Source organism: Homalodisca vitripennis, unplaced genomic scaffold (assembly GCF_021130785.1).
Source record: "Homalodisca vitripennis isolate AUS2020 unplaced genomic scaffold, UT_GWSS_2.1 ScUCBcl_6430;HRSCAF=13641, whole genome shotgun sequence".
Classification (NCBI taxonomy): Eukaryota; Metazoa; Arthropoda; class Insecta; order Hemiptera; family Cicadellidae; genus Homalodisca; species Homalodisca vitripennis.
Window position 1 is genome coordinate 8,465 of NW_025782603.1, and position 9,623 is coordinate 18,087.

Genomic DNA, 9,623 nt, shown 5'->3' on the forward strand with positions numbered 1-9,623 from the left:
GCCCACACTCCTTGCAAGGTTTTAGAAGAAAGTTTACAGCCTAATTTCAAGACGTGTATCCTCAAAATAACAACAAATTGCATGGTGCAAGACAAGCGCAATACTTTAATAATATTTTCTTAATAAAATGTTTTGTTATGTTGTTCCATTCTTGCATATACATACTGAATATTAAAAAAATGAAGACAGGTTAAGATATACTGCAGTACTTTTTACGTTTTCTTGGATGAGTTATAACAGACCAGACAAATCTCAAAATATTGTTGCTGACCACCCGTATACACTCTTGAAAGAAAGATTCTAGAGGATGTACACTTCGTACACCCATTCCCCTACATGCATGTACGAAGTGTATATCCTCTATAATCTTTCTATCAGCAGGGTGTAGACGGGTGTTGTATTATGTAATGCATGATATAAACAAACCGCTGTAAAACAAATAGATTGGAACTGTGGTGTTCGGTTACTTCAATTAGATTTTTCTACTGGCAGGCGTGACTAGAAACAAGATCATTGACTTACGTTCACTACTCCACGAAGTGTATATCCTCTCATAATATTTCTATCAAGAGTGTAGAGGGTGTTGTATAATGTGTAATGCATGATATAACAAACGCTGTTAAAAAACAAATAGATGGAACTGTGTGTTCGGTACTCTCAATTAGATTTTTCATACTGGCAGGTGAAACAAGATCATTGGATACGTTCACTACTCCACGAAGTGTATATCCTCTATAATCTTTCTATCAAGAGGTGTAGACGGGTGTGTTGTCTAATGTTGTATCATGTAATGTTGCATGATTATAACAAACGCTGTGCAACAAATCAAATTTATGGTAACTGTGTGTTCCGGTACTCTCAATTAGATTTTCTCATACTGGCAGGTTGAAACAAGATCATTGGACTACGTTCACTACTCCACGAGTGTATATCCTCTATAATTCTTTCTATCAAGAGTGTAGACGGGTGTTGTATTATGTTGTATCATGTAATGCATGATATAACAAACGCTGTGCAACAAATAAATGGAACTGTTGTGTTCGGTACTCTCAATTAGATTTTTCTTACTGGCAGGTGAAACAAGATCATTGACTACGTTCACTACTTCACGAGTGTATATCCTCTATAATCTTTCTATCAAGAGTGTAGACGGGTGTTGGTGTTGTATCATGTTAATGCATGATATAACAAACGCTGTAAAACAAATAGTTGGAACTTGTGTGTTCGGTACTCTCAATTAGATTATTCTTATGGCAGTGTTTTTTGAAACAAGATCATTGACTACGTTCACTTACTCCACGAGTGTATATCCTCTATAACCCTTTCTATCAAGAGTGTAGACGGGTGATTGTTGTATTATGTTGTATCATGTAACGCTGTTGCTGAGGTGAATACTTCATTTTAATGGTAGTGGAAACAAGATCATTGACTGTTCACTACTCACGAAGTGCTATATTCCACTCTATAATCTTTCTATCAGTGTGTGTTCGGTACGTATATGTCTCCAATTTAGGTGCACAATAAATGGAACTGTGTGTTCGGTCTCTCAATTAGATTTTTCATATGGCAGGTGAAACAAGATCATTGACTTACGTTCACCTACTCCACGAAGTGTATATCCTCTATAATCTTTCTATCAAGAGTGTAGACGGGTGTTGTATTATGTTGTATCATGTAATGCATGATATAACAAACGCTGTGAAACAAATAAATGGAACTGTGTGTTCGGTACTCTCAATTAGATTTTTCATACTGGCAGGTGAAACAAGATCATTGACTACGTTCACTACTCCACGAGGTTTATATCAGTTTAAAGTCATGCCCTTAACATTTAAGAATGCACCAGCAACTTTTGTATGGCTAATGGATGAATTACTGTCTGGTGATATTCAACAATGTTCCCTGGTGTATTTAGACGACATTTCATTTTACACCAAGAAAGTAGAACACCTGTGTCACTTAAATCGAATACTCCAGAGGCTTAAAATGTATGGTCTCACATGTTACTTAAGGAAATATGTCATCAAGAGTTAAATAATTAGTATAGCAATTATTCAACTCCTCGAGTTATTAAGCAATCGAGGAGGACAAAAGACCTAAGACAAAATGGCAAATTAATAATTTCTTATATTTGCGGTTGGTATAGCAGGTTTTTTCCTCACGTTTAGTCTAAAGACGCTCAAAGTGACTTAATAAACAAAGATCGACCGTTTTAATGGTTATAAAAAGAAGATAATTCATTTAAATATATAAAGAAAGCAAACTTTCAGACTCCACGATTAGCCTATATTGATCGAAATAGACAGCTCTGCCTTCAAACTGATGCAGGCAATATCGAATTAGGAGCGGTTTTTATTCAGGAAGGGAGCGATGGAATAACAGATATAATAGAATATTGTCCAGCTGGAAACTTGAATAAGCAGAAAACCACTACGGTACTGCTGATAAAGAGGCCTTGGCTGCGATTTTGGCTGTTAGAAAATATCAAGGATATTAGGAAGGTAGGAATTTTAGATTTTATACTGATAACTCCGCTCTTAAATGGCTTCGTAGCATTCGGGGTACTAACTCAAAATTGACACGTTGTGCGTTGTTGTTGGCCAGATACTAATTCGATATAATACATGTGCCTGGCAATCAAGCAGGAAACAGTCTATCAGAGAATCCAACTTCAGAGCCGAAGAAAATTAATAAGCTGAAAGAGAAATTTCTCTTCGGTTCCGAAAGATTACAAAATATTAATTACTATTGATGCATCAAACATCAATAAAATAAGAGCATGTCAAGAGAACGATGAAGAATCTATACATATGAAAATACATAACAAATTTTTAAGGGGTGTTACAAAGATTTTGAGTATAGAATAAAGTTAAAAATATTCGCATCGTCTTACTAACACTCTCTCTGGTCCTGTAATTCCAAAATATTGCAGTAAAAAAGTAATTCATAAATACCATGATGACGCAGATGCTTTTTATGAAAAAATTAAGGAGACATATCAGGCTATGCGACGGCGTTTTGGCTGGGTCCATAGATAGGTCAAGACATAGGTACGATATCAAAGCATGTCCAGTATGTAACGAAATCCAGTAACCAGAAAACTAACAAATCCATGCAAGCGAGACAATGTTATCAACCTTAAGAATCAGTCGTACTCGAAATTATAGGACCATATTCTCGGTGTTCACGAGGGAAACAAATTTCCAGGTGATAACTTATTTGTACATCCGTTGCATAGAAGCTTCGCTATCCCAGAAGTAACGAAAGTTGAAATTTTTTAAATTTTTAAAGTAGGGATCTTTATGCGTTACGAGTATCCTCGTTACTTGTTAACAGATAACTGCATCCAATTCATTTCCAAAGTATTCAAGAAAACGCTTAGAGAATACAAGGTAAAACAATGGCCAACTCCTATCTACCATCTTTAGTCAAATCGAACTGAGCGAGTAAATAAAAAGTACATAAAACAGGGACCAACAACATCCCAATCATTCTTCGCTCTTCGCCAACGAGTAAATCACATAACTGGTTACTTACTTGACAAGCTGTTCATTGGAGAAACGATGTACAAAACAAGTAAAAAGACGTTAACCCGATATATTGGCAAAGAACGAATACGGAAGAGTAATAACGGAGACAAAAGCGGCACGAGCTAGAGTGGACCAGTTTTAAAAAAACATGATATTATTGAGAAACGTAACTTCAAACCTGATGACTTGGTCTTCCGGCGTAATTACGCCTTCAGCAATAAAGTCGACGGACATCACGCAGGCCTGGGGCAAAAGTGGAGTGGATCTCTTCGCGTGAATCACAAATTAGGAGATGGCGTATAAATGTAGAAAGCGACTCTACCAATCAAGTTACAAACAAGCGATTTTGAAAGCGGTAGAAAAGCTTTTCATCCAGTCTGCAACATGGATGGTGAGGAAGAAGACGGAGAGTATGATGTATAATTTCCTTGTTACAATCTCTGACCAAGGATAAAGTGAAATATAGACTTCAGACTTATCGTATTGACGTAGATACGATATTATTTGGATAAACATTATGTGGGCAGAATCGAGATAGCTCGTGGAAACAGCTGAGCATTGTTGAACAGCTGAGCGTATGATGGCACTTCTTGTTATTACAATCTTCTTGGAAAGGTTGTGTTGAATTTAAAAGTTGTATTGAATAAGTTTCGTTGATATTTGATATTTATAACCAATTGATATTTGATTTATTTAAGTCTTTGGTTTAGGAATGACGAACAACTTCTACCATACAGTATCTAAAACCTATAGTTTTTAAAGTTAGCACTTGGATCTAAGATTACTCTTTTAACCCGGAAAATAGCAAATAAACCTAGCCACTTATAATTTGTTGTTATACATTTAATACAAATTCTACCATACTCAACTAGTTTCAATTGGATAAAAAATAAAAGAGTAACAGCTATTTTAGTGTTTATGTGTATTCTTTTTTAAATATAGAAAATCTACTGTTACATCCAAGTGGTGATATTTGGATAACTCAATGTGAACTACCATCTTCAGACAATAGATTATTAACCGAAACACTAATACTTGTATGTTGACAGTGACACTAGGCACTTGAGTATTAGTTATAACATTACAGTATAACTGTTTAAGAACCCGCAATAATTAATAGGATCGGTTACAGTAATATTGAGGTTTACCATAAATGAACAGAATACGCAAATGAACCGTCTTACGCATTTAATTTGCACCGTAGAGCTTCGACAAAGTCTAATGTGAGATTTTTTAAGTGTTTATCATATATTATTTGATATTTTAATGTTATTGTGTAAAAGATTTGTAATTTGTAATAACAAATTAAGGTATCAACATCTAAAAGACTTCGGGAACGTACAATTTCTTTAAAAAGGAGACAAATCCTGCAAGTCTACGATTAAATTTAAGATCGTAACAGTATTTAAAGTGTAACATCGTTCTTATAAAACCTACAATCAAGATGGGAGTTAGTAAAGCCGACTCTTAGGTAATGATTGTGTAGTAGTTTATTTCTTCACACACTTACTGCTGCATACACAAAGAGAGGGAACTCATATTTATGAATTTATTTCAGTTTACATTCTTATTTCATTGATATTTAAATTGCTAACATTATGCATGCGTTAATAATAAATGCTTAATTATACATCAGATCTGTATATATATATATATGCAAGATACAATATTATTGGGGAAGTTAATGAAAATTAAACAGTTATTTTTTTAGATTTTTATAATTACTACGATATTTAATATTCTATACGTATATCTCAAACTCGCTTATTAAAATATGTATTATGCGTACAGTAATCTTGTAAATTAATGGTTTATTTGTTAACTTGTGTGTACAAAATATGCTTCTCTTTATGACTGTAAAGTCTTCCTTTTAGTGAGTATATAACTATATGAGCAGTCTTTCTAATATATCATTGTTTATATACTTTTAGTAAGTTAATTTTACTACATACTGCAAGAAAATTCTACACCAAGAACTCAATATGTACTCTTACTCTAAGTATTAATATAGTAGCAATAAGTTTTGTTACGTTAGGAGAATTACAATAGTTTACTCTACTTTTGTGAGGATGAAAAATATTTAATTTCTAAATTTACTCTTCAAATTATGCAAAATTATTATGAAACATGGTGTTTCAATGGAATAACACATGTTTCGTGTTGGAAGCAAAGGATAAAAATCCCACAAGGAAAATATTTGAAGAGAAAATATTACATAAGAGAGAATGTACCTTCCATCATATTAATTCAGGCCATGAATAAAGCGTACAGAAGGGTAGCGTACCAGCTCGCAAAGTAGCTTCTCTGTTTAGTGAACAATTTGTAAACATTGCTAACACTCGCCGTTAACTTTCCATCAACTGTTTCTTTAAGTGATCAACACCCACACTGCAATGTTCCTATTGACGTGCTAACCTACTTCTTACTTCCTGTCCGCACTGAAGAAGTTGATCAGACACTTAAGACACTAAAGAATAGTTTGCTACAGATTTGTATGTAATACTTCCTCATTTCTTAACGACTTTCATACTGAGTAATCGAACACGGAATACTAGACAAGTACAATTATTAGTATTAGATTTTTCCCTTAAGACTAAGGGCTAAGTTATCAAAGTACTCTCTATTAATGAAATTAAATATGTCTCAATAAAATCCTGTCTGCGAATGTAACATTGGAAAGGACGTAAAAGTTTATAAAGACCGATTTTATTTGCGTTTAATCTATAAGAATTTTGAGATTTTAGTACTAGTACTTTTAGTAGTAGATTTTAGTACAAATTCGAATGCTTCCCTCAAAATACCATATTATTAATAGTAACTAAAAAGGGTTCTTGTATTTCAGTAAGGACTCTTAGAAGTGTCTGGGGACAGGACCTACAGAAGTTTGTAGGAGTCTTTTTCAAACATGAGGAGTCTTAACATTCTCATATTTAATAATTTTTGAAAAGTAAAGTTCCATTATTCAACGTTATTAAAAATATTAAAAACTGGCACATGTTACAAAATATATAGATTGCACAATTTCTGAAACTTCTACTCTGTTGCAACATATATATTTTTAATCTAGGTCCTACTTTATTTAAAAATTTATTATTATATATTAAAAATTTCCCAAAACCGAAGAGAATGTTTAGACTATGTATTTTATAAGTCCTTCTAAAGTCTCTGAGAGGCTATTTTGCAGCAAATTGTAGTTTTAGTGTTCAAGAAAATCATTTAGAAACATAAATGTTATTTAGAATCTGAAGAAGATTATAAAATGTACCTTAAAATATAATGTGATGTAAAATATAATGTACCTTAAAAATTATTTTTGTGATGTCAACTGCACAAGAAAAAATAAATTTCTATAGAGAAATTATTGCTAGTTAAAAATTTAAAACGGAACTCTCTATATTAAATTAAAGAGAAGTAAATATGTATCTTAGTGCCTTGTATGTTCGAAATCAAAGAAAATGCGAAGTGGTGTAAGCACATGTTAAAGACATTACAAACTCAAGCAAGCAGATTTGCAAGAGTTTACAAGGGGAATAAACAAATATTATATGCAAATTAGGTAGGTATTATGATAACAAGTTATGAAACCAGATCACATTTTATACAGAAACGATGTGTGTTCATAGAGTGCCAACAGGAAGGGATCCCCATATATCCGCAGGCACAAAATAGCTTGTGGCTATGGTCACCGTATGGGTATGTCAAAACAATGTAATAATATTACACCTTGATACAACGTAAATCATTCGAAATGTGTGTCTCATTTCAAAACTTTTAAATTTAAGATTAACAGGTTGTGATCTAAATATTCTTCGAAATAAATTGTATTTGATTTCAATCCGTTCAAATAGTAGAGCAGATTCAGAAGAGTTATGATAGAGTTCACGTCGGTATCTTATATCTTAAGAAATATAAAATAATATATGTGTTAAACCTCTTAACGCCCACTGTGCCAAATTTGTCACATACCCATTTTATGCATGTAGTATAGTGTCAGAATGAAAATTACAACCTTAAATGCCCATTGTGACACATATGGAACTATTTTTCAATAATTTACTGTACTGTGCTGTTTGCCTGGTGGCAGGTTTATGTGAACTACAGCCAGTGAGCAGATCTACCATACACAGTAAACACCAATTCTTCATAACCTCTAAGTCTTCATACCTGTATTTAGCAGAAAAAAAGTAAGTACCCTTTTTTTATAAAATATGGTCTAGTTTACATAGTTAACTGAAAGTGTGTTACAGTAGTTTTAGTTCATTAAAATATGTCTAGTTTATGTTTTATGATGCTTTTTAGGTTTGTGCCAAATTTGTCACATTGGGCACAACTGTAAAAACTGCAGTTTTTCAGTTCGTCCCAAAAATGGCACATTGGGCATTAAAGTCAACCTACAAGCTTTTTGTACAACAATGTTTATTTTTGTCAGATGTCACATTGTCGACTAAGAAGACATAACAACACAACTTCGCTTTTTACCCCCCGATGACAGTGAAGAACAGTTTGGTGGATGACTCAGATGAGGATCCAGATTACACCCCTGGCCGTGACAAAAAGAACAAGTTAGCCTTATTTTGTAAGTTTATTTATACCATTAATTCCATAATTAACTTAGTTAGGCTCATACTTACTAATCTAAATTTTTATATTCAATACTAATAGGCTATGTTCTGTTTTTATTATATGTCTTTTTCTTGTTATGACAGCACCATTTTTAATGCACACGGTTAGGATAATTCAGATTATGTTACACTAGCTGTATAGAAAATTGTTTCAGCGGTGCTGTTATATACTAGTAAAGACCTCAATATGTTATTTATTTTAGTGTGAAATACATACTTTTTTGTGGTTTGAAAAAAAAGCAAGGCAACAGCGAGTTTGTTTTTGTTTCAGTGAACAATGCAGCGAGCTCCAGTGATGTCACAGATGAAGACGAAGAGAACATCCCTTCAACGTCTACAGCCACAAAAAAGAAGATTCCAAAAAAACCAGCACCTGCTTGGAATGAAGTGAATCCAGATAACAGTGAGAAACCCTTCTCCGCCAATGCTAGAATTAAGTATCGAACATGTACTTCAGGTTCTCCAGTTGACTACTTCAAAGATTTTTTTTGACAATGACATTTTAACTTTGATTGCTACTCAGTCAAACTTGTATAGTGTCCAAAAAAATCCGAATAAACCCTTGAATACCTCAGAGGAAGGAAGTAGAGCAGTTTTATAGGCATTTGCATCTACATGAGCATTTATGGTCTACCTAGGAGTAGGATGTATTGGAATGGAAATACACGAGTAGAAAAGGTTGCACATGTTATGTCACGTAACAGATGGGAGGAACTGAAGGCCAACTTGCACTTCAATAACAATGATCACATGCCATTACAGAATGATCCATAACAAAGATAGGCTATTTAAAATCCGCCCACTAGTTGATGCTCTTCAAAACAAATTCAAAAACATTCCTATTGAGGAACAAATGCTCTGTGTTGATGAACAGATTGTGCCCTTCAAAGGCACATCTTTACTAAAACAGTACAACCCGATGAAACCCCCACAAGTGGGGATACAAACTGTTTGTACTTTGTGACAGCAAGGGTCTGATTCACAATTTTGAGATCTACACTGGTCGCATACTACTACCTGCTACTTCCCTACCTGACATTGGAGCTAGTTCAAATGTTGTTTTTACGACTGGTTGAACACTTGCCTCGTAATGAAAACAAATTCTTAATCTATTTTGATAACTGGTACTCATCACCAGCTCTCTTAGTGACTCTAGCAAATATTGGTTTCCAATCCCTCGGGACCATTCGACTAGGACGATTTCCAGGCTTGTTGTTTTCATCTGACCAAGAAATGAAAAAGAAAGGCCGTGGGTCTTATGAGGAAAAAAAGAGGCAACAATTGATGGTGTAAAAATTAGGGCTGTAAAATGGTTAGACAATCGAGGGGTGTCTCTTGCGTCAACTTTTGAGTCTGCTTGCCCTTTCAAACACTGTGCAACGCTTTGACTCTAAAGGTCGTGAGCAGATTGATGTCACTTGCCCTAAAATCGTTACAACATACAATAAGTTCATGGGGGGAGTGGACCTTC

The 9,623-nt window shown here is 34.1% G+C and overlaps 1 long non-coding RNA gene across 1 annotated transcript; it reads left to right on the forward strand.

Moving 5' to 3' along the window:
- The first annotated feature begins 8,029 nt into the window (after positions 1-8,029).
- On the forward strand, positions 8,030-8,510 carry LOC124373829. The gene is made up of 2 exons (XR_006923475.1): positions 8,030-8,106; positions 8,424-8,510. It is a non-coding gene; the product is annotated as an uncharacterized LOC124373829 (long non-coding RNA).
- Positions 8,511-9,623: the final 1,113 nt, after the last annotated feature.